General features: G+C 37.8%; 1 pseudogene; it reads left to right on the top strand.

The window, feature by feature from the left end:
- LOC129138072 (protein capicua homolog) lies at nt 1-26,605 on the top strand (annotated as a pseudogene).
- The last annotated feature ends 120 nt before the right edge of the window (nt 26,606-26,725 follow it).

Here is a 26,725-nt window from a genome sequence, read left to right as displayed (position 1 = left end):
ATGACCCTTGAGGTAGGTATATATAGGTAAATTCTATGTGTCCCTTGAAATAGGTGTATGACACAACTTCTGGCGTCTACATGGATTTGGTCACTCTAAAGTAGCCATGAGGCTTAAGACAGTTCAGCTGTTTAGGGATAAGTTAAACCATTTGTCATTGTCTTTCTGCAATTTGCATATCCTACAGTTATCATTGCCATTACTGAACGGCACAGAGAAAAATTCTGGTCTAAAGTGGTTCTCAAACCTGGTTGCTGGAGAGCCACCCTCAGTGATGATGATTTAATCTGTAGAAGAGTAGAACATTGATAGTTTTTATATATCTCCAGGTAATTTTAATATATAACTGGGGTGAGAATCATTGACGTAATTGTAAGAGGATAATATTCAAGAAATGTGGAGATAAATAATTTTCTTCTCGACATTAAAAAAATCTAATAAAAAGTTTTATCTTTTCCCCTAACTCAGGGTCATCAGCCTTCAAGCTTCAGTCTCTGTGTGTTCACAGGTGCTGTAAACACACGCATCATTACTAATATCCCACTTCAGTGCTATTGCTGCTACCAAAACTCCAGGTATTTTTAACCTTATAAACCTCCAGAATAATGAGACCACTGGGTTCAGTAAATTGCTTTGTTTTGAAGCAGTATTAGACAAAGTGGGAGACTAGAAGATAAATCTGTCAATGACATGTTCTTTAAGACTACTTAGATTTTGTTGAATTTGTGGATCATTCCTTACTTGAGCAAATGGTAAATTAACTCTCTCTTTTCTCTCTCTCTCTAGCTGGCACACTTTTTCCAGTAGCCATTCTACTTGGTATGCTTACTTATCAGCTGTCCTCCAGGGGCCTCACATTAGATGTTTCTCTTGACTAACCAAACATGACACACAGCTGAAGTCAGAAAAACCAGATTGATAATTTCACTCAAACTATTTTCCTTCATTCTAACAATTTACTGGAGTACACAATTGTGACTATTTTTAGCCATAGGAACTCATAGAAAGACCAACTTCATTAGACCTACAAAATCGAATTGTGTAACAGTATATGCAGTATGTGTAGGAATAAAAAGCATTTCTCAAATATGCAGTACTGGATTTTGCAAAAGCACCTTACACTTAGCTATAAAGGAGTGGAAAACACAAAGATGAGTAACTGCAACTTTCAAAAGACTAGAGCTATACCAATAATACAAAGGTGTAAACAAATAATGATGAGATGACAAAGGCTGAGTGTTTTCTATTTGGAAGTTATGTTGTTGAATTATTTATGTATATAATTTCATGCAATCTTCATGTTATGGGGGTGTTCTAATCCACTGTGACTCTGTCCTTAAATAAAAGGGAGATTTGGACATAGAGAGAGGCACACGGGGAGGATGCCATATGAGAATTGACACTGTGCTGTCACAAGCCAAGGGACTACTGGAAGGAGAGAAAGAGGATTGGAACAGTTCCTTCCTTAGCACCTTTTCAGGCAGCCTAGCCCTGCCAGCTTCTTGATCTGGACTTCTCACCTCTAGAATTGTGAGGCAATAAATCTCTGTTGCTTAAGTTACCCAGTTTGTGGTACTCTATTACAGGAGCCCTAGGAAAATAATTCATTATATAATCTGCTAAGGTAGATATGATCATTGTCTCCAATTTCCATATGAAGAAACGATGCCTCAGGCATTGTGTTGGTTGTCCAAAATCATACAATCCTGACTCACTTCAATGAATTCTTCATTCAGCAAAATTTTTAAGGTACCTTAAAAAAATTATGTTAACTCTTAGGTCCTTGCTTTAAAGCTTCAATGGGCTTTTCCTTTGCAAAGAATAAAATCCTAATACTTAAGCATAGCTCTCTTTCCTGGCTATGTTTCTGACATCCTCTTGTACCATGCTCCTCCTTAATCATTCTGAGGTTACATCTTAAGTCCTTTCCCCTTGCCATTCCCACTTCTTGGAATACTTTCCCATCAACTCTTCAAAGAACTGGCTTCTTTAAGTATTTGGTCTCAGTTCAAATATCACTTCCCTGTAAAAGCTTCCTGGCCATCAAGCCTTCTTTACACACTCTATTTTATTTTTTCATGGTTCCTATAACAACCTAATATATTCTCAATTGATTAACTGTTTTGCTGACTACTGCCTTCCATAAGAATGGAAAGAAAACATGGCCAGGTGCAGTGGCTCACACCTGTAATCCCACCACTTCAGGAGGCTGAGGCAACATGGCAAAACCTTCTCTTCAAAAAATTTTTTAAAAGTTAGCTGGATGTTGTGGAGGCAAGAGGATCACTTGAGGATCACTTGAGTCCATGAGGTCAAGGCTGCAGTGAGTCATGTTTGCACCACTGCACTCTAGCCTAGGTGACAGAGCTAGTCCCTATCAAAAAAAAAAAAAAAAAAAAGAATGGAGAGAATGCTACATGAGAGAAAGGATCTTATTTATCATGTTCACCTCCCAAGAGGTGAACATATCCCCCAAAGCCTGATAGAGAGAAGATGCTCATTAATATTTAATGCATGACCATGTGCAGACTTGGGAGGAAAAATATGCCTCATCCTATCAAAATTGGATCCTTAATAAACAAGGATGCTTCTGTATCATTTCCCCACAACACCGAACAAGTGTGGCTCACTGTGGATGTTTAAGCAAATGCATTGTTTTTCCAGTTATATATCTGGTAGAGATGAGGCCATTGATAGGAATGGGAAGACGATCTCCTTTTATTTTGATGACCCAGCATGGCTGAACACTCAGTGACTACCACTGCACTTTGTTGTACTTTCAGCATTAGAGATGCCAGCCCTGTAGGATATAAAACAGGAACATCTAGTCCTCAATTATATTCAGAATTACTCAAGTCTTAGAAGCACCACTTGTCTTTTTTCAAGGGAGAGAAATGCTCAAGTGATGGGCTGAAGTGAAGGGAGGGAGTCACTCACTTAAACGGTTCCCTTAGGCTGTGTGGATGCAAACAGCATTAGACAATGACGCTGACAGTGGGAAATGCACTGGAGACGATGATTGGCAAAGCCCTCCTTTTCTCCCCATCCACTATAGATACTGACAGCAAAGGGTTTGTCACAATGACAACTATACACTCCCAATATCACAGAAGAAGGAGGAATAAAAGGGTATATTATGAGTGACTGAAGTTTAGAATAAATTAATAAATATTATGTCCCTCATCCATAGAAACCACAAAGGTCTAGAAATGCTAAGGATATAACAAGAAAATAATATGAATATTTGCTTCCCCTTCCTAGTGTAATAGAGTAAGTTACAAATGGCTTCAGGAAGGGGAGAGAGGAAGAAGAGTGGATGAGATACGTAAGAGTGCCTGAGGGCTAATTTTATGAAAGCTTTGGGAAGTTTTAAGAAAAAGAAAAGCTATTTTTCAAGGTACATGTGTGTATGCATGCGTGTGTGTGTGTGTGTGTGTGAAAGACAGAAGAAAGAGGGAGACCTAAGAAGACTATGAGACACTAAGAGAAAAATTAAGGTAAAAAAGACACACACTTAGAAAAACACACATAGGGAGGAGGGAGGAGGTTAAGACATTTTACTATGTGCTGTGAATGGAAACTACAAACCATTTTTGATATATGCAATATATATACATATATACACACATATACATATGTATTTAAAGATTTAAATTACATTTTCTCTTTTTTTAGAGATATGGTTTCACTATGTCACTCTGCCCAGGCTGCAGTACAGTGGTTGTTCACAGTCATGATCATAGCACATTATAGCCTTGAACTCCTGGGCTCAAGCAACCCTCCTGTATTAGTCTCCCCAGTAGTTGCGATTACTAGCATATGCCACCATGTCCACCTTTATACTTTTTAAAGTGAAAAACCATACTAAGAATGAGACAGCTCAACTTAATAATAAAAACATTTCGAATGTAAAGAAATTTACAAAAGAAAAACAATCAACCCCATTAAAATTGGGCAAAGGGAATGAACAGACACTTTTCAAAAGAATACATGCATGCAACCAACAAACATACAAAAAAAAAAGTTCAACATCACTGATCATTAGAGAAATGCAAATCAAAACCATAATGAGATACCGTCTCACACCAGTCAGAATAGCTATCATTAAAAAGTCAAAAAATAACAGATGCTAGTGAGGCTATGGAGAAAAGGGAATGCTTATACACTGTTGGTGGGTGTGCAAATCAGTTCAATCATTGTGCAAAGAATAGTGATTCCTCAAAGAGCTAAAAGCAGAGCTACCATTCGACCCAGTAATCCCACTACTGTGTATATACCCAGATGAATATAAACCATTCTACCATAAAGACACATGCATACAAATGTTCATTGCAGCACTGTTCACAATAGCAAAAGTATAGGATCAACCTAAATGCCCATCAATGACAGATTGGATAAAGAAAATGTGGTACATATACACCATGGAATACTATGCCGCCATTAAAAAATGATATCATGTCTTTTGCTGGAATATGGATGGACCTTCCATTATCCTTAGCAAACTAATGCAGGAACAGAAAACCAAATACAGCATACTCTCAGTTATAAGTGGGAGCTAAATGATGAGAACTAATGAACACAAAGAATAAAACAGACACCGGGGTCTACTTGAGGGTGGAGGGTGAGAAAAGGAAGAGAAGCAGAAAAGATAACTATTGGGTACTAGGTTTAATACCTGGGGGATGAAATAATCTGTACAATAACCCCCTGTGACACCAGTTTACCTATGTAACAAATGCCCCTAAACTTAAAATAAAAGTTAAAAAAAAAAGAAAATTAAAATCTCCTTATCATCTACCTGGTAATATGAAAAACACATATCTTTCATTCATTCCTTTCAACTGATGAGGAAACTGAGGCATTGGGAGTTAGTAAAAGTCCACATTGAGATATGAGACCCACCACTGGCTGGACGCAGTGGCTCACACCTGTAATCCCAGCACTTTGGGAGGCCGATGCTGGTGGATCACCTAAGGTCAGGAGTTCGGGACCAGGCTGGCCAACATGGTGAAACCCCCATCTCTACTAAAAATACAAAAATTAGCTGGGTGTGGTGGCAGGCACCTGTAATACCAGTTACTAGGGAGGCTGAGGCAGGAGAATCGCTTGAACCCAGGAGGTGGAGTTTACAGTGAGCCAAAATCACGCCACTGCACTCCAGCCTGGGCAACAAGAGCAAGACACTGTCGGGAAAAGAAAAAAAAAAAAAAACACCACCACCATTTTGCAAGTGTTACCACTATTGTGTGTTAATATTGTAGAAGTATTCCTAATTATGATTTCTTTGTATTCCTAATTGTAATAGCTTTGTATTTGAAAAATTATTGATTCATACTCTATATGTTATTATTTTATATGCGATGACAACAGAATATATTATCATGCTCCTTTTGTGAATCTCATTCATAATATAAAGTATAAATTTGTGATTTTGCTTTAATTTGAAATATTAATTTCAAATATGTTATCACAATTTGATACAAACTATTGACAGTAAATCTGTCGATTAAGTAATGTCTTAGTAGGTATTGGGAAAATTTGAAACTAGTAACATGGAGGACTATTGTCATTGTTTATTTCAAAGCCAGTTAAAATTCTGCAAAGCAGTGTACATAAAAATAATTTCAAGAAATTTATAAAATACCGAGATAATGGTGTATAAACAACTTTAGATTCTTTGTTTAAGAAATTCTGCCAGTTTGTAATATATGCTTCATTCAAAGTAGCTAAGCGCTGTACCTGGCTAATAGTAGGCACCTAATATTTGTTGAAAAGGAATACTGAGTAGCTGGGACCTCCTGAGTAGCTGGGACCACACACATTTAACCTGTATTTATAAAATTACTGTTTAGAGAATAACATTTGATGGAATCATGCTTTTACTTTCTGCTTATGACTCAATTGTTTGTACTGACATTAACATCCCAAATCCTTAGCATGGCCTACAAGGCCCTGAGCAATGTGGCACCTGCTGAAGCCTGCTGCCTCATTTAATAACTCTTTGTCTCTTTCCCAGATCCAGCCACTCTAACATTTTCTAGTTCCTGGACCAAGACAAGCTCTTCCCAGAACCTGACCTTTGTACCTGTTCTTTATTCCTGGAGTATTTTTCCCCTGACAAATGACTTATCATCTATCATAAATCAGGTTAAATGGCACTAACTCAGGGAAGGCTTCCCTAACTGCCTCCCTTCTCTAACCAAATTAGGAACAATTATATGGCCACATAGTATCGAATCAAGTTTATAATTTTAAAATAATTGGGAGATTTTGTTGTTTAACACTTGTTTGTTTTCACTATAAGACTGTAATTACATGCAAGTAAGAACCATGCCTGTTTGTTTACTCCTGCCACAGTCAGAATAGTGCCTGGAATATGCAGTAAGGGCTGAACAAACACTAAATAAATAAACAAGTGAATAAATGGATATTGTCTCGTTTTTAGAACAGAGTACTAAATGGATCATGAACACTATCTGGTATGTCACGTAGGTAATTTACAAGGGCTACAATTTCAGCTCAGATTTACCTTTTCCTGGATACAGGTCTTGATAGGTCTCTTGATGTCATTTCACTTCAGATTCTTCTTTAGAAAACTTGGACAATAGCATTTGCTGTCTTGTCCAAATTGTTACTAAGAATCAAAAGAGATATCTGACATGAAATGACATTGGAAAACATTAAACACGATTGAAATAATGCTAGCCAATATGGTTATTATTAGAAACGAATTACATTTTCAACCTAAAAATAGTAATACTTATTGCAGACTCAAATGTGCTTATTCTAAAACAAGTAAACGTTTGCCTATGGTCTGAGATTCTAATCCACGGAGTTCATTCTAATCCACATTCAACACTATCATGTACCAGTGGGCCTCATAACCCACCTAGCCCTGTGATTTTTCAGGTTCACTTTTCTAAACTTGCGAATTAAATATTTATTTTCTTAGTTCAGAATAGGAAAAAAACTCTTGTAATTGTTGCCCATTTCAGGAGAAATCTTGCATATGAAAACAAGAGATAAATATACACAACTGAGGGCTGTGGTTTAAACAAAATCTTGAGAATGTTTTTTGACCTTATACATTTGTGCTTTAGTATAACAAAATGATATAGACAAAGGTAACTTTTAATAGAACCAGTCACTAAATTTAAAAAATGACAAATTCTTCTGCTTAGCTAAGCAACAGAGAAGGTAAAATACTAATTCAATTCATCAATTTAAGCAATACTCATTAAGAGCCAAGTATGTGCTTACTGAATAAGCTGCTAAGGTTTGGTGGTTACAGAGTGTGCGGTGAAATGATGTCTACATCACAGTCCAACATTCACAGAGTTTAAAAGCCTACCAAGAATCAAGACAGACACAAATACCTAACATAGACGTTTGTATGTGATAAGAGAGCCAGAGTACAATTTAGGAGAAGAAATTGTATGGAAGGAAGGTTCATTTCCATTAGACCAGAAAAAACAGCACATTTGAAGGCCTGAATAAGAAATATTCTGGATAAGATATTGTGGCTGCCACCAGAATGGCTCTTGATGATCTCTACCTCTTGGTATTTATACCCTTATATAATCTCTTTCCTATAGTATAAGCTGGTCCCAGGTACTTGTTTCTATTGAATAGAATAGAACAAAAGTAATGAGATGCCACTTCTGAGATTAGATTATGAGATACTGTGAATTTCATCTTGTGCCCTCTCCCTCTCTCTCTTTCTCTTGCCCTCTCATTTGAATGAAGCCAACTGGCATGCTGTCAGTGGCCCAGTGTAAGTCCTGTTACAAGAAATTGATGATTACCTGTAGCCAACCCTAAGTGAAGAACTGAGGTCCTCAGTCCTACAAATGGAGAGAAACTGAATCTAGCTAAGAACCATGTGAGTGAGCTGGGAAGAAGATCCACCCTCAGTTGAAATTTAAGATGATATATTGAGCAGACATATTGAGACACACTGAAAGTAAGAGAGCAGGAGGAAACAAAACCAGGGTCATACAAAGAACACAACTGATTTTGAGATTCTCACATAAGTATTACACCTTCAGTGAGCACGTGTACTAGAAATTAAATAAATAAATTAAATAAACCTTCAAAGAGAGCTAGCAAATAAATTTCCCTATGTTCTCAGCTCTGAGTGGAGAGAGAAAATGTTCCCTGCAGAGTTTATAGCCAGAATCCAGCTCTCAAACAGGTTTCAGCCTGAACTCACACAATCTGTGTGGCTTCCAAATTTGCAAGCTGAGAATTTAATTCAAAGTGGTCTCAGGTTGATAGCAGTCCAAAATGCCAGGTGGGAAAAAAAATTCTCTCTGGACAAATAAATCATCAAAGCAAGCTCATAAGAGCAGGTTTCAAAGGTCATGAGCTTCTAACACACACACAAAAATCACACACACAAAATGGGGGTAGCAGCAACATGGGTAGCGTATTCAAACTTGAAAAGACTTTAAATATTTGTATTATTAGATGTAGATTATGAAACACATATTTTAATGTGGTTAATTTTTTTAAGGAATCAAAACTATGAGTAAAGACCAAGAAAACTGTGCTGGATGGCCACTTCCACCATGGCTCCCCTCCTATTTAAGTCTGGGTACTGAGTCACCCGAAGTCTTCAGGCACATTGTTCCAGGTTTGGGTTTGCCTATGAAAGAAACTCATGAGAGCTGGAAGTGAGGAGTGAAGAGGAGGTCTTCACATAAAGCAGGCTTAAGGATTCGACACAGCAGGTTTGAAAGATGTGATGGCTTGCAGAATTCTTTATGAGCTCCCACTGTCCATCTGGATAAGATTTACAGACCTTTCAGAAATTCCTATAAGCCTGGGATCTGTGCCCACACTCTAGACTGTCAGGCTAAGATCTCTGATATAAAACAGACCTCTTCTGATTTTGTCTAGCTGCTTTTCTAATATCTATTCACCAAGCTCTTCCAATAATAGCATAAGGCCCTAATTAATATTAAACTTTTATCTTTATAATACTTAGGATGTCTTCTGTTTTCCTGATCAAATTCTGACTACTATTAAAATATAAAGAATTGTCCAGAAATATATAAAAATAAATCACACATTGATCTTCTTTAAATGAAAATATAACAATTGTATGGACTAGGATGATTACAGTTGTTCAGTTCTGACTGTTATTTGAAGAAAAAAGCAATAAGAAGCCTCAGCAACTTAACAGAAGGAGCTGCCATTTACTAGGAGAAAAGACTGTGGATGAGAGTGTAGCAAAGGTCAGAATTCTGTGAAGCTTGAGATGTCTATTATAATGAATTATCTTTTATACTCACTACAATTTCCTAACAATTTTGGGGTTTATATTTTTGAAAGAGATATACCTTTAATTTTCTTTCTTTGTACTATTGTTAGGTAACTTTAATGTGCAGATTATACTACAGTGAAAGTTGCCAATGACAAGGCAAAGTCACTTACATCAGACCCAAAGCAAAGTGGAGCCGGGTCATGAAAAAGGGGATCTTGTGTGTGTGTCCACGATAAGCACTATCACAAGGACTTTCTATCAACTCACAAGAAATTTCTGCCCACCCAGCACACTCTGTTTGTCCAGCTCATCCTGTAGGTGTCTCTATAATAGGACCTATCATAAAAAATTCCTCAAGACTGCAGCATTTCAGATAAGCCACCCTCACAAGAACACTTGCTTAGCAATGGCTGTTTCTGCCAGTAAGTTAACACCAGCTCCTGCATCAGGCCCTGTGACCAATGATGTTTGTTTCAAAACAGCTTGCATAGACTTCTTTTTGTCTTTAAATATTTTCCTTACCTCAACCTCTTGGGATGCACCTATGATTGATCATAGCACAAATATCTCAGATTATAATCCTTGTTTATTTCCAAATAAATTTATTTCTTTGGAGATCCACTTTTTCTGTTATTATACATTGACATTGTTATCATGAAATTGGTTGGGTGATGTGTCTTATTTTCTTGTCTCCAGAAGAATTTCTGTAACAGTGCAATTAAACGTTCTTTGCATGTTTGCTAGAACTCACCTGTAAAATTGTCGGAGCAACCAAAGCCTGGTTTTTGTGTTTAGTTTTTCTTTTGTGATTGGGGAGGGGGGTTTATCATACTGATTCAAGGTGTGAAGGTAACATCATTTTGATTTTATACATCTTCTTCAGTCCATTTAAGCATGTTACATAGCGTTGTTTGTTCTTTTCATGATATTCTTTACAGTAGTCTCCTAAATGTTCCCTCTGCTTCTGCCATGAGCCCCTACAATCTATTTCAACTCAGAAGCTATAGAGTTTGTTTAAAACATGTAACATATTATGACACCATTCTTACTGTAAAACATCCCATGGTTTCTTGTAGTATTTATAGTAAAAGTGAAATTTTTATGATGGCTTGAGAAACTTTTCCCATTAGATGCCCAAGTGCTGGTCTGGTCTGATCTTCTCATCTTCCCTTGGGTGATTCTGTGGCAGTCACACTAGCCTCCTTGCTGCTCTACAAAAACTCCAGCATGATCCTACTTCAGGATATTTGCCATTATTACTGCATCTGCCTGGAACCTTTTCTCCCATATAAACATAGAGATTGCTCTTGCCTGTCCTTCAAGTCTATTCTTAAATGTCCCATTCTCTGTGAAGCTTTCCTGCCCACCCTATTTAAATTACAGACTTCACTCCCAATTCCCCATCTACTTTAAGAGTCTTCATTTATCATTCCTTGACAAACTGTAAATATACATGTTCACTTTTTTATCGTCTGTCTCCAAATACTGGAATGTTAAGTTCTGTAATGTCAGATATTTCTGTTTGGTTCACTGGTGTATTCTTAAAGCATGTTACATACTAGGTATACTCAATGAATATTTGTTGAATAAATATCACATTGGGCTTATTCCAGAAATTCAAGCTTGTTTCAATAGTTAGAGCAATCTACAAATGTAATTCATTACATTAATTAAAGGAGCTAAATCACATCACCACCACAATAATGCAGAAAAACACATTTGATACAACTCAATATTCATGTCTGCCTAACAAACATCTCATGATACTAAGAAAAGAGGAAGGGATGTATTATTTTCATGTATAAAACACTAACCATTGTAGCATGCCAATATACTCAAAATTCAATGAAATTCCTATCAAAATCTTAGCATTCCTCTTAGTCCTCAACAAAGCATTTCTAAAATGTGTATAGAAGACCAAAGGGCCAAAAGAGTCAACTTCTGAAGAAGTGGAAAAGAAAGTTGAGGAAATCTTAAAACATGTTATTGAGCTTAAAGTTGCAAAAATAAACTCATGTACCATAATTCATGAGTAGAAAAATAGACTAGTGGAATAACATAAAAATAAAAACAATGCTTACATAAAATGTTGTAACTGATTTGGATGTCATTCGAAATCAATAAGTACATAGATGGACAATGTAATGAAAGATGCTAGGCAAATAATGTGGTAGGGAGAATAATGGCCCTCAAAGATGCCCATGCCTAACCCTGGAACCAGTGAATATGTTACACTGAATGCAATAAAGGCTTATCAGATGTGATTCAGGATGCAAACCGAGATGGAGAGATCTTCCTGGGTTATCCAGATGGGCCCAGTCTAATCACATGAGTTCTTAAAAATGGAGAACCTTTCTTAGCTGAGTCCAGAGAGAGATGTGACAACGAAAGAATGGTCAGAGAAATGTGACATTGCCAGCTTTAAAAATAGAGAGGAGAGGCAATGAGAAAAGGAATGCTGATGTTCTCTAGAAGATAGAAAAGGCCAGGATATGGATTCTACCCTAGCCGCCATAAAGAAACATGCCTGTCGACAACTTGATTTTAGTTCACTAAAATTCATGCCTGATTTCTGACTTGTGTACACTGTAAGACGACAAGTTTGTGTTATTTTAGGTCACTTACTTTGTAGAAATTTGTTACAGCAGTAATAGAACAAGTGGTTATCCATATGAGGCAAATTAGATTGGATACCTATCTCCAACAGAAATCAATTCAAGGTGAATTCCAGGAAAATACTTAAAACATTTAGATTAAAAATAAATGAGAATTTTTGTTACTTTTGGTAGGTCATAGAACCAAGAAAAACAAACATTAAGGAGGAAAAATGAACATATGACTACATCAAAATATAAAGCTTCTCTATTTGGATGATATCATAAGGTGACAAATCATAAACTGTAATATTTGCAACATATATATGAGTGAATAAATATACATTTAGAATATATATGAACTCCCAAAACTCAACAGGAAAAATAAGACATAGAACAAGCAAAATGCATAAACAAAAGAAGGCAAAACAAAAATAATGACTCATAATTATATGAAAAGAAGCTCATCTTCATAGATGAGCAGATAAATGCAAATTAAAACCACCCTGAGATGCTTTTTACATCCATGAGCCTGATAAAAGTTAGAGTCTAAAAGTAATAATTAACAAAGATTGGAAGTAACAGAAAATCTTGTCCATTACTGGTTAAAGTATAAACTGATACAGCTACTTTATAGAATATTGCATTATAGAATAAAGTTGTGAGTATGTATATGCAGTGACTCAGCATCTTCATTGCTAGTATGTACTCAAGAGAAACTTACAGGAGTGGACTAGGAAGTACATACAAAATGATTACAACATTGTTTGTTATATCAAAAAATGAAAAAGACACCCAATTTTCCAGCAAAAAAAATAAGTAAAAATAAATCCTGGTGTATTCTAACAATGGAATAATATATAGCCATTAAAATAAATCAACTATTACTGTACATATGAATGTAGGTATCAGCAAAACATATTGTTTAGTGAAAAAGTAAGAAGCTGAAGAAGAATATATACAATATGGTTACATTTATATGAAGTCCAAAAACTTGCAAAATAAAGAAATGTATTTAGAAATAGATTCACATGTGAGAAAACTAGAAGAAAATTAATGAAAGGATAAAAGGGATAGCAGTAATTCTGAGTAGTTGAGGGGATTTCAATTGGAAAAAAATAGTATCATATTCTTTAAGTCAGGTAGTGGGTATTAGCATTTGTTTTACCATCGTTCTTTATTCTTATAGCTAAACTATATATTTTCAATGTATTTAATGTATTTTTTGCATAATTAAATATTATGCAATAAAAATGAGAAAACAAAAAAGTAGAAAATGATAAATTACAATAAAGAAATGGAGAGAAAATTATAATCTAGTTGAGTAATGGTATATTACATAGCTATTTTCTTAAGTAGATGTATGTACATGGTGTATGCACGATTGTACATACATGTTCTTAATTATATATAAATATATGTACATATTTTTAATATAAAATACTAAACAAAGTACACCAAAATATATCTCACTAACATAGGAGCTAAATGTTTTGTTTTTTTGTATTTTAAGTTTTACATAGTAGGTGTATTTGTCTGTTTTCATACTGCTATAAAGAACTGCCCAAGACTGGGTAATTTATAGAGGAAAGAAGTTTAATTGGCTCACAGTTCAGCACCGCTTGGTAGGCCTCAGGAAATCTACAATCGTGGCGGAAGACAAAGAGGAAGCAAGCCAGCTTCTTCGCAAGGCAGCATGAGGAAGTGCCGAGCAAAGGGGAAAGAATCCCTTATAAAACCATCAAATCTCGTGAGAACTCACTATCACAAGAACAGCACAGGAGAAACTGCCCCCATGATTCAATTACCTCCACCTGGTCTCTCCCTTGACCTGCGGGGATTATGGGGGCTATGGGGATTACAATTCAAGATGAGATTCAGGTGGGGATACAAAGCCTAATCATATCAGTAGGCATGTGTTGAATTTTAAACTCAGAGAAAAATACTAGTGTTTTTATAGGATTCTCACTAAAGAAAAACCAGAAAGTAATAAACCATCTACGCTAAGACATAAAATTCAGTTGTTTAGTTACAAGATAGAATGTGGCCTTGTAAGAAAGCAAATTAACTTCTAACATACAAAGCCTTAGAGAAGATTCAAGTGACTGACGGATCTTAAACAGAGCTATTATTACAACTCAAACTGCAGTAAAATATCCTCAGCAACATAGATGTGTGTGTTTCACTAGTCAGAGCAATACAAATTTAATGAAACTCCATTGGTGGTGTTTTTAATCAGACAATTTCTGAAGATGTCCTGGCTTATTCATAGATGCAAGCCAAATCTCTAGAAGAGTACCATAATAAGAAAAAAAAGAATACAGGCAATTGAGAGCTGTTCCAAAGTTTAGGGAGTTTTTGTAAGGAATTAATAAATAAAAACGTTCTTGAAAGAGAGAAATTAATATGCAGTTCATACTGCCAGAATTGCAGGCAATTTATCAAACTCCTCTAATCCTCCAAAATCGCTATTTTTTTTTTGACACACACTTTACAGTACAGAAGAAAATGTCTCCGGCAATAAATCACAAAGTTAAAATTACCTAGTCTACAATTAACTAGACAGTGATGGTAAATCATTTTCTACCAAAAGAAAGAAATGTCTTGTCTATTCAGGTTCTGCTCTACTTAAAAGTTTTCCTTGTTGGCGAGCAAGTGGTTAGAAAATCATATTTTATACGTACATTCAGCTTAACTATCATTCAGCTCAGGAAGATGACTCAGGGCCTTATCCATACCTTCAAGTTTGCTCTTAGCAAGTAATTGTTTCAGTATCTATATCAAAAAGGCTTAAGTCTGCAACATGTTTCTGAATGATTAACAAGGTGATAGTCAGTTCTTCATTGAATCCTGGATGCTTTATTTTTCTTAATAAGAGGAATTCATATGGATCAGCTAGAAAAAAATTAAGAGGAAAATCACATGGAAAGTTATATATTATATATCTATTATATATCATTTCCAAATTCCCCAGCGTTCATATTTGTCAGTGCAAGTAAAGAGCCTTAGTGCTGATGAGGTTTGAGGTATGACCATTTGGCCAGAATTTATGAACTCTACATGTCGCTTGATGTGTGCTTCAGGGTACACTTTTTTTTTTTTTGAGACGGAGTCTTGCTCTGTCGCCCAGGCTGGAGTGCAGCGGTGCGATCTCAGCTCACCGCAAGCTCCGTCTCCCGGGTTCACGCCATTCTCCTGCCTGAGCCTCCTGAGTAGCTGGGACTACAGGCGCCCGCCACTATGCCCTGCTAATTTTTTGTATTTTTAGTACAGATGGGGTTTCACCGTGTTAGCCAGGATGGTCTCAATCTCCTGACCTCGTGATCCACCCGCCTCGGCCTCCCAAAGTGCTGGAATTACAGGTGTGAGCCACCACGCCCGGCCAGGGTACACTTTTAAGCAGAAACACTACTTTGAAGGTCATAAAAAATATAATAAGAGATAAGGCTAATTTCCTTTAATAATAATGAAATCCTTTAATAAAAATATAAAGGAATAATATAATAATTTTCTTTAATAAAATATAATAAGAGATAAGGCTAATTTCCTTTAATAAAATATACTAACTACATACCAACAGAATTCCAAAAAAAGAAATGGAGAGGAAGGGAGCATGGGTCATTAATCTTGTCAAAAATATAAAATTATATACGAGGAATTCCTAGAAACTGTTTTCCTTGTCTGCAGCCATTGTGCTGCTGCTACACAACTACCACAAGCAGCCCTTCACGCCCTCCTCCCAGTACAAAGCTAATTGACTTGTGAGAAATGTTAAGCTTGGAAGAGTCAGCATCGCTGCACTTATTTTTTATTCTACTCTGACATTAGAATAATCCTTGAGTGGGGGAAAGGTTAAAAACCCCCCTGGATAAGTGTTACTAATTAATGATGATTGTTTTAAACAATGTTTGGATAATTTTTCCTTGTCCCTTGACATAAACTTGATAAATAACTGAGAAGTGAGAAGGAGATTAGTGGATTGATTAAATTCCATTCAGGTACTTAAAGTTAGCTCCAAAAATTTAGCTATTTATAAATTGTCATGCATTGTTAATGTATAAGAGATGTAGATTTCATTTATCTTTGGTGGAGCGAGATGAAGCAGTGAATCACTGAAGACTGAAAGAAAGAAAAAGGTCTTTTCCCTTTTCTTTAAGAAGCATCATTAGTTAAAAACATGTTAGTTGATACCAGAGAACTATATTTAAAGGGACAGCAATAAGCAAATTGATTACTCTGGTGATTATTGGAGTGACATTGCCTTTTAGTTGTACTTTCACAAAAATTCACAATATTTGCCAGAGTCAAGTTATCCATTACACTATTAATTTGTCATTCTTTTGTTTATGTAGTCAATATCTCTATCTCAATTGGATCTATCTCAACTGCTTCTAAACAAGCCACCATAGTCTCTCCCATTTCAACAATCTCTTCCAAGTACCATTTCATTTCTTCTTTTCATATTTTTGAAAACTTTTGAAAAGCTACCTATTTTCCTCCTCCATTTCTTGTTCATTCCATTCTAGTGGACATGGAATCTGTTCCTCCTCCAAAACGGAATTTGGTAACCCTTAAATTACCAAACCCAAAACAATATGTTGCTTTTATCTTTACCTCTCCGTGGCATTTAATGATAAGACCACTACTTTCTTCTCTTTTACCCTTCTTTCTTGAATTCAGTCAGACAACGTACTTACATTTTTCGTCTTATTCTCCATCTTAGAAACCACCTCAGCTTTCTCCATTCAGCCATAAAATTGTGCTTTTCCTCAAAGATTAATCTACCTCTCCTCTCACTCTATACTATCTCTGTTAGCTAATTTTATTTGTGCACATTGCTTATACTGGGCATTATATACACATATGCATGTGTGTACATGTGCACACACACACTGTATGTGGACATGTTTATATATGTGTGTGTGTATATATATATAGTATATATATAAATTACAATAACATAAAGGTGGCATTTTAAATTAGTGGAAATTATCCTGATTTGATCACTACACATTCTATACATGTAAAGAAATATCACTCTGTATCCCAAGAATATGTACAATTATGGTTTGCCAAATGAAAAAGTTCATACATTGAAAAATTTTAGATAAATATCAAACTTTCTCTGAAACTGTAACTGTAAAATGTAAAAAACAGTAATTGCTATATTGCTTATTTCTGAGTAGAAGAATATGAGACATTTCCCTAATCATTATGTGTAATTACAATTACATATATATGTTTATATATTACATACATATGTATATGTAATTGTAATTACACATAATGATTAGGGAAATGTCTCATATTCTATATATATAGACAGAAAGAGAAAATATATGAGGGAGAGAAAGAATCTTTCCATCTCCTTTGAGTTCCACGGTGTTGAGAGTCAGGACAACTACAATTGCTTCATCATGCCTGTTTGCAATTATAGGGCTTTTGAACCATTTGTTCCCTCCTTAGATATCCTCATTTTTTTCAGATTCTTGCTTAGAAGTCACTCCTCCGTGGACCTCCTCTGACATATTAAACATTGCAGTCCATTATAAGCTGCAAGAGGACAGGGATTTTTGCCTGTTTTATTCCCTACTGTATCACCAGGGGCTACAGCAATATCTGACAAACAGTGGGCATGTAATGAATATTTGTTAAGTGAAGTAATAAATTCAATCAAATCACATCACCTGTTTAAAGCACTTCATCGGCTTCACATTGCACTTAGAATAAAGAGAAATTCTTTTTATACAATATAAGTTCCAGCAGAATGCAGACACTTTCTACTTCTCCAGCCTCTTTTCAACTCCTCTCCTACTAGCTTCTGTATTTAAGCCACATTAGACCTTTCTTCAGTTTTTTATATAGACTTTGTTGCATCACACCTCAGAGATTCTGTACATGTTCTTCCTCCTGCCTAGAAAGGATCATCCCTCCACTTTCACCAACTAATCCCTGCTCAACTTTTCATCTCAGCAGGAGGCCCATTCTCTTTGGCAATCCTCTGGCCTCCAGCCCATTTATTATATACTCACATGTCAACATGTACTTCGTACAGCATGTAACACAATTGCACTTTTATATTTTAACAAATTATATTTCCCATATTGAACTGTAAGTCTCCTGAAAGGAGGAATTTTGTTCTTGCTCATCACCAACTTTTTCAACATCCAGTGCACCATTTAGAACTTAGATGTAGTCAATACAGGTTTGTGGAATGAAAGAGGAAAAGAAAGAATTAATATTCCTTTAAATTAGGATGCAAAATCGTATATAGAAAATTGGCTAAGTTGTGGTCCATTCATATTTGCTCCCAATTAAGAAGCACAGCTATGAAAAGGAAGGCTTCAAATTAATAACCAATAGATTTTTTAAAAAAGAAAACTAGCCAGGTACTGTGGCTTATGTCTGTAATATCAGCATGTTGGGAGGCCAAGGCAGGATTACTTGAGCCCAGAAATTCCAGAACAGCCTGAGAATTTGGCAAAACTCTGTCTCTACAAAAAATACAAAAATTAGCCAAGTTTGGTGGCATGTGCCTGTAGTACCAGCTACTTGGGAGGCTGAGGTGGAAGAATAGCTTGAGTCTGGGAGGTCAAGGCTGCAATGAGCTGTGATCGCACCACTGCACTCAAGCCTGGGTGGTAGAGTAAGACCCTGTCTCAAAAAAAAAAAAAAAAGAAAAATCACTAAGCAAAATAAGACATGTGAAGGATCATGTCAAAGGTAAGAAAAATTAGGGGAACATTAAAAGCTTTCTTCCCAAGCCACTAAATCAACTTGATTAACAAAATTACCACCTGATTTAGCATTAGAAAATTACATTACATATCAAACATAAACCCATTAATCAAATACTAAAGAAATTTCTGAGTTAAATGGTATAATGTTAGCTTATGCCAGAGCTGACCTTGAAAGACTGTTCAAATATGGCTCAGTGTGATTGAAAGTTCTGTGTGAATACGTTTTTGGAAACATCCAACAGCAACACCTTAGTGTATGTTTTTGAAATAAAATGTATCTGAGTAGCAGCAAAGTTATTCTCAAATTTCCATTTTATAGCTGGAGATGTTATACCGTGACATATATGATAGGACCCAATATGGATTAATCCCCTTTAGAAGTCAATCAGGAAGAGGGGAGCAGTTAAAACAGTTGCTTAGTTTACAAACATTAGAACAATTTTCTTATTCACACCATCTGATTATTGTATTTTATTGTTTCCCCAACGTTTAGACTACACAACGAGTTAAGAATGATAAAAATAAGCTCACCAATATACTATGTACATATTTACCAAAATCTGTGCATGCTTATACATATAAACACAGCTGATAATTTATTAGTTAGGCTCATTTGTAATTTTTGTCACTATAGACAAGTTTTTTATTTAAATTGAAGATTAGTATACATTTTAAATGATTAGTCAAAAAATCTAAAATGTGCTCTAAATACCTCTTAGGTCAGAAAAAAAAAAGTCAAAAGCTAGAATATAGAGAAATTAAGAAATGCCCTAAATTTCTAATCTGACAAAAATTCATACGAGATTGAAATATTTTAATGGAAAATAGAACAGAACTAATCATTGAAGAAATTATAGAAAGGAAACAAAATAAACAGATTATATGGAGTATTTTTAGAAGATAAGTAAATAAATTAATATACTAGGAAAAAACAAGGGAAATATAATTGATAAATAAATACAGGTAAGAGTTCTTTTGAAATAATGATAAAATAGAAAATCTCTGTCAAAACTAAAAGGAAAGATGCATAAATATATAAATAAATGATAAAACGATGTTGCATACATATATGACTTTTTCAGAATCAAAAAATTTAAATTTCTGTAATAAAATTTAAACGTTTATAAATTTAAAAAACTAGAAGAAAGAATGTTGACTGTTCACAATACAAATAAATGACAAATATTTGAGGTGATGGATATGCTAATTATCCTTATTTGATCATTGGACATTGTATACATGTATCAAAATATCACTCTGTATCCCATGAATATGTACAATTATTTGTCTCAAAAACAAACAAAAGATAATGGGAGAATGTTGAAAACTCAGAGAGAAGAGCAACTCTCACAGATAGGGATCCAGATAACATTAGCAGCTGATTTCTCGGCAGAAACCTTGAAGGCCAGTAGGCAGTGGATTATATATTTAAAATAATGAAGAAACCTGTCAATTGAGAAATCTATAGCTGGAAAACTTATCCTTCAAAAATGAGGGAGAAATTAAGACATTTCCGGATTTTTTTAAAAACTGAAAAAAAATCCATTTATCCCTGAATTTGCCATTCAAGAAGTGTTAAGTCCTTCAGGTTGAAATAAATGAACTCTAGGCAATAACTATATAAGTAAATAAGCAAGCTGTATGAATATACAAAGCTCTCTGGTAAAGGTAAATACATAAACAAACATAAAAACAGTCCTATTGTAATTTTGGTTTCTAACTCTGCTTTTTATTTTCTACATAATTTAAAAGGCAAATGCATAAAATGTAATTGTAAATCTGTTAGCTGGTATACAATGAATAAAGATATAATCTGTTACATCAATAACATAAAAAGAGTAGAGCTATATGTATAGCAGTAGAATTTTGGTATGTGATTGAACTTAAGTTGAAATAAATTCAAATTAAAATGTTATAATTCTAGGATGTTATATGTAATTCGCATAGTAACCAAAAACGAAATATACATAGAATATAAACAAAAGGAAATGAGACTAGAAACAAAATGTGTCACTACAAAAAAATCAACTAAAGATAAAAAAGAAATAATTGAGAAAATGGCAAAAATCAGTAACTCTGACGTATTAAAACTTTCCATGCTACATAAATCTGAAAACTCTATTTCACATAAAACTGGAGCTGAAAGAGACAAATATTTACCTATAAAGTTAAAAGTTATATAGGGAACAAACACTAATTTTTTTTAGAAAAAATTCTAAAAAGAGTAAAAGTATGCCTTATACTACCCCAATTTCATGTTTTACAGCTCTGGGAAAATAGAAAATAAAATGTTCTGTTAGCATGAATCCCTCTGTGCCCCCAAAAAACCCTATGGATTGCATCATTATTACCTAAAAAGTCTATTGTCAAATGCAGCAGAGTGATATTTTTTACAAGGTAGATATTAATTTTAGATATGGAATAATATTGGTGATTTCAATTTTATAACACTGGGTTAAGATGAAAGAATGAGAAGATAAAGGTCCCTCAGCAATATAACTAACAAACATGTTCAGAAGCAGTAAGAAGTTACATTAATTATCTTTTGAAAGTCAATAATCTACATCTTTAATGTATGCATATAGCATAGCTAATGTACTATCGCTGGGTCCATTTATTCAATGAATAATTGCTGCTATGTGTCAGACATTTTTCTAGGCCTAGGAATGGATACATAAGTGAACAAAGCAAAGATTCTGGTTCTTGTAGAGTTTCCATTAAAAGACCATTTAGTAAAACTTTTCTTCCCCCAAATTATAAAATCTGTAAGATGATTTAACAACATGTGTAAAAGTCATTGTGGGCCAGGCACGGTGGCTCATACCAGGTGTGGTGACTCATAGCACTCTGTCACCCAGGCTGGAGTGCAGTGGCAAAATCTCTGCTCACTGCAACCTCTGCCTCCTGGGTACAAGCGATTCTCCTGCCTCAGCTTTCTGAGTAGCAAGGACTACAGGTGCACACCATCACGCCTGGCTAATTTTTGTACTATTAGTACAGACGGAGTTTCACCATGTTGGCCAGGCTGGTCTCGAACTCCTGACCTCAAATGATCCGTCTACCTCGGCCTCCCAAAGTGCTGGAATTACAGATGTGAGCCACAATGCCCGGCCTTATTTTCTACAACTTTGGTAACTTTAGCATATACCCAAAATCTGTAAGACATAATATTATAATTCAAATGCAACTCATGGCTTCTCATTGTACTCTTTCTCTAGCTTTTGAATTATTTATTCTAATACCAGTTTTAATTCTGACACAAAAGCATGGGAGTTCTAATCAAAATCCAACCTTTTATCATAAAAACTATGAAGAAATTATGAGTAGAACTTAAAAAGGAAAATAGGCCTATTAATTAGATTTGTCTTTGTAGCATTTAACTCTATAATAAATAACATAATATTTTATGCCTATGAGTACCCAACAAAGCCTCCAGCTTCTATTTAGATATAAAATGTAAAAGTCACTACTGGATCCACAAGCAAGACTATGGTAAAGAAATTTCTCCACCTAACCAGCTTCTTTTACATGATGTTTCATGTTTCTTTTGTTTTTTCATTTTGGCAAATATTGATTGTCATCTTCGTGTTTGTCTATGTCCTAAGTGCTGGGATACAGAATCTGAAAAGATGGACACAGGACCTGCCTTCAAGTTCACCTTTTTTTTTTTTTTTTTTTGAGATGGAGTTTTGCTCTTGTCGCCCAGGCTGGAGTGTAATGGTGAGATCTCAGCTCACTGCAACCTCCACCTCCACGGTTCAAGTGATTCTCCTGCCTCAGCCTCCCAAGTAGCTGGGATTACAGGTCCCAGCCACCACGCCTAGCTAATTTTTGTATTTTTAGTAGAGATAGCGTTTCATCATGTTGGTCAGGCTGGTCTCGAACTCCTGACCTCAGGTAGTCGACCCACCTCGGCCTCCCACAGTGCTGAGATTACAGGCATGAGCCACCATGCCCTGCTAGGAGTTCACGCTTTAGTTGGGGAAAATATACAATAAGCAAGACAATTTTCAAAAAGAGAACTGCAATTAGAGTTAAATGCTACAATCTCACAGGAAGATGGGATGTAGAATGATAAGGCTCTCAGAATAGTAAGAGAAACTATTGCTTCTTACGATGTTTGTCTTTCTTTGTATCAGTGCTCAGCTGAGTCTGCAGTGCTTCAGAGGCAGCTTTCATTTTATAAAAATCTATGATTTCTCCTTCCAGTTGTTTTTTCTCTTCCTCGAGCTTCCTTATCTCCTCCTGTTGAATCATTTTAAGATGCTCGAATTTGTCCTGCAGCTGTGAAACCAATGTGCAGTTGTGACACCAAAGCAGTGTGGCTGAATACCCAAAAGAATATGCTTTTTTCTGATTATCAAACAAACCCAAATCATCACAGTAGAGCACGATCTTAATAACAATCTCAAAAACTCAGGAGTAAACACTCAGATATGGAATTTTTCTTTTCTTTCTTTTTTCCTTTTATAAGATGGAGTCTCACTCTGTTGCCCAGGCTGGAGTGCACTGGTGCAATCTCAGCTCACTGCAACCTCCATCTCCCAGTTCAAGCGATTCTCCTGCCTCAGCCTCTTGAGTAGCTGGGACTACAGGCATGCACCACCACTACAGGCGTGTGCCACCACACCTGGCTAATTTTTGTATTTTTAGTAGAGATGGGGTTTTGCCATGTTGGCCAGGCTGGTCTCGAACGCCTGACCTCAGGTGATCCTCCCGCTTTGGCCTCCCAAAGACTTTTTTTTTTTTTTAATATAGAGACAAGTTCTCAGTATGTTGCCCAGGCTGGTCTCAAGCTCCTGAGCTCAAGTGATCCTCCCACCTCAGCTTCCCAAAGTGCTGGGACTGACTGGATGCAGTGGCTCATGCTTGTAAACTCAGCACTTTGGGAGGCCAAGGTGGGAGGATCTCTTGAGCCCAGGAGTTCAAGACCAGACTGGGTGATATAACACAATAGTAAACTTCAACAGGAGAGAGAATCTGTAAACTTGAATATAGATCTTCTGAAATTATCCAGTCAGAGGACAAAGAAAAAAGAATAAAAAAGAGAAAAGAAGGTTGGGTGTGGTGGCTCAAGCCTGTAATCCCAACACTTTGGGAGGCCGAGGCAGGCAGATTAAGAGGTCAGGAGTTCAAGACCAGCCTGTCCAACATGACAAAGCCCCATCTCTACTAAAAATATAAAAATTAGCCGGGTGTGGTGGCACACACCTGTAGTCCCAGCTACTTGAGAGGCTGAGGCAGGAGAATCGCTTGAACCCAGGAGGCGGAGGTTGGAGTGCAATGTGAGCCAAGACCACACATTACACTCCAGCCTGGGTGACAGAGCATGACTCTGTCTCAAAAAAAAAAAAAGAAAAGAAAAAAAAAGAGACAGAGAAAAGAAAGCCAACAAGACACCATTAGGCAAACCATTGTCAGGTTATGGGAGTTTGAGAAGGAAAGTAGAGAAAGGAGAAGAAAGCTTATTTAAAGAATGGCTGAAAACTGCCTAAATCATGGGAAAGATTTAGACATCTAAATCCATGAAGCTTAAAGATTCCTAAAGAGGTTCAAACCAAATAGATACTCACCAAGTCACAATATAATCAAATAGTCAAAAGTTAAAGAAACTTTGCAGGTCAGGACAGAATCGAATAATACATTCAAAGTGCTGAAAGAAAAAAACTGCCAGCAACTAATACTATGTCTGACAAAGCTGTCCTTCAGAAAGAAAAAAGAAATAACGTGTTTCCTCGACAAACAAAGCTGAGGGCATTCAGGACCACTAGGTCTACCTTAAAAAAATGCTTAACGGAGTTTTTCAAGTAAAAATGAATGAAGTTGGGAGCGGTGGCTCATGCCTGTAACCCCATTTTGGGAGGCTGAGGTGGGTGGATCACCTGAGGTCGGGAGGTCAAGACCAGCCTGGCCAACATGGCAAAACCCCACCTCCAATAAAAATACAAAAAATTAGCCAGGTATGAAGGCCACTGAGATCGTGCCACTGCACTCCAGCCTGGGTGACAAGAGTCAAACTACATTTCAAAAACAAAAAAACAAAACAAACAAAAAAAACAAAACTTGAGGCCTGGCCTTCTGCTCCTCTCCAACCTCCCCTTCTCTGGGCCCAAGCCACCTTGGCTGAGGAGGGGGCAAGGAGGTGTGAGCCCCTGCCAGGAACCCCCTGCCCGGACCAAGTACTTGGCCCCCAGGCCTGCGTTCAGTGAGGCCTCCCATGGCGTCAGCATGTTCGTGTGGAGGAATGTGGAAGGTCACTCTGCGGCCGTGTTCCCCTGGTACTCCATCCCCTTCCTCACCCCTCCCTGCAGCCACACGAGGCCCAGCAACCTTCCAGTCACTCAGTGGCCTCCAACCAGAGAAAACAACCTGCCAAGTTGGCAGCTGTTGCTCATGAGCGTCCACCAGGTGGGACAGGGAGTGTTGACCCTGGGCGGCCCCCTGGAGCCACCTGCCCTGAAAGCCCAGGGCCCGCAACCCCACACACTTTGGGGGTGGTGGAACCTGGTAAAAGCTCACCTCCCACCATGGAGGAGGAGCCCTGGGCCCCTCAGGGGAGTCCCTGCTGGACAGTGAGACAGAGAATGACCATGATGATGCTTTCCCCTCCATCATGTCTCCTGACACCCAGTTGCCTCTACCACTCAGATGATGTCAGGCCCAGTCCCTCAGTGCCCTGCGCAAGGAACAGGACTCATCTTCTGAGAAGGATGGACGCAGCCCCAACAAATGGGACAAGGACCACATCCGGTGGCCCATGAGTGGCGGTCGTGATCTTCAGCAAGTGGCACCAGGCCCTGGCGGGGCACACCAGGGTCACCCCAACCAGGATAACCAGACCATCAGCCAGATGCTGAGCGAGCGGTGGTACACCCTGGGGCCCAATGAGATGCAGAAATACGACCTGGCCTTCCAGGTGAAGGTGGCCCACTTGCAACAAGGACCAAAAGAAGTCCAGCTCAGAGGCCAAGCCCACAAGCCAGGGGCTAGCAGGAGTGTAACAAGGGCTCGTGGGAGTGGAGCGTATCAGAGACGGGCACTGCCACTGCCACTGCCCCTGGGGTGTCCTCTGAACTCCTGTCAGTTGCAACCCAAACACTCCAGAGCTCAGATACCAAGGAGCAGCTTCTGTGGGGCAGAACGGCTGCACACAGTCAGGGAACCTGGCTCAGCCTGGCCCAAGCCTTCTCCCACAACGGGGTACACAGCCTGGACGGCAGGGAAATGGACCATCAGGCACTACGGGAACTGACACAGGTGGTGTCTGGCACTGCATCATACTCTGGCCCAAAGGCTTCTACTCAGTATGGAGGTCCAGGCCACTTTGCAGCCCCTGATGAGGGAGGTGACCAGTGGGCAGCCCTGCTGCTGCCCACCTGAGCTGCTCATTCCCAGCACATGGCCAGTGAGGACATAGTGAGTGACGAGGAGCACATGGTCATCCATGAGGAGGAGGGGGTGATGATGTCATTGCTGATGATGGCTTTAGCACCACTGACACCGATCTCAAGTTCAAGGAGTGGGTGACCGACAGAGTGGGGACAACTCTGGGGAGGAGCCAGAGGGCAACAAGGGCTTTGGTGGGAAGGTATTTGCACCTGTCATTCCTTCCTCCTTTACTCCTGCCGCCCCTTGCTGGATCCTGAGCCCCCAGGGTCCCCCGATCCACCTGCAGCTTTTGGCAAAGTCTATGGTCCCACCCTGTCCTCCTCCTACACATACTCGGATGCTTCCTCCTCAACCTTGGCACCCACCTCTTTCTTACTGGGCTCAGGAGCCTTCAAAGCCCAGGAGTCTGGTCAAGGCAGCAGAGCGGGCCCCCTACGGCCCCTACCCCTGGGGATGGGGGCCCAGGGATGCCTTCCAAGGTGACCTGTTTCCTCCCAATGGATCCTGCCACCTTCTGGTGCAAGAGACCTGAAAGTGTGGGCGACCTGGAGCTACCAGGCTCCTCAGTCATCAGGGTCCCTCCCAACACTAAGGCTTTCCTAGGCAGGAGCTGAGCTGAGCCACCCTGGGGGCAGAGCCTGAAGAGAAACTGACTGGGCTTTTGGGGTCGGGGCAGAGGGAACCCCACGGACATGGATCCCACACTGGAGGACCCCACCACGCCCAAATGCAAG

Source organism: Pan troglodytes, chromosome 20, assembly GCF_028858775.2.
Source record: "Pan troglodytes isolate AG18354 chromosome 20, NHGRI_mPanTro3-v2.0_pri, whole genome shotgun sequence".
NCBI lineage: Eukaryota > Metazoa > Chordata > Mammalia > Primates > Hominidae > Pan > Pan troglodytes.
This window is presented reverse-complemented; position numbering and strand designations above follow the sequence as displayed.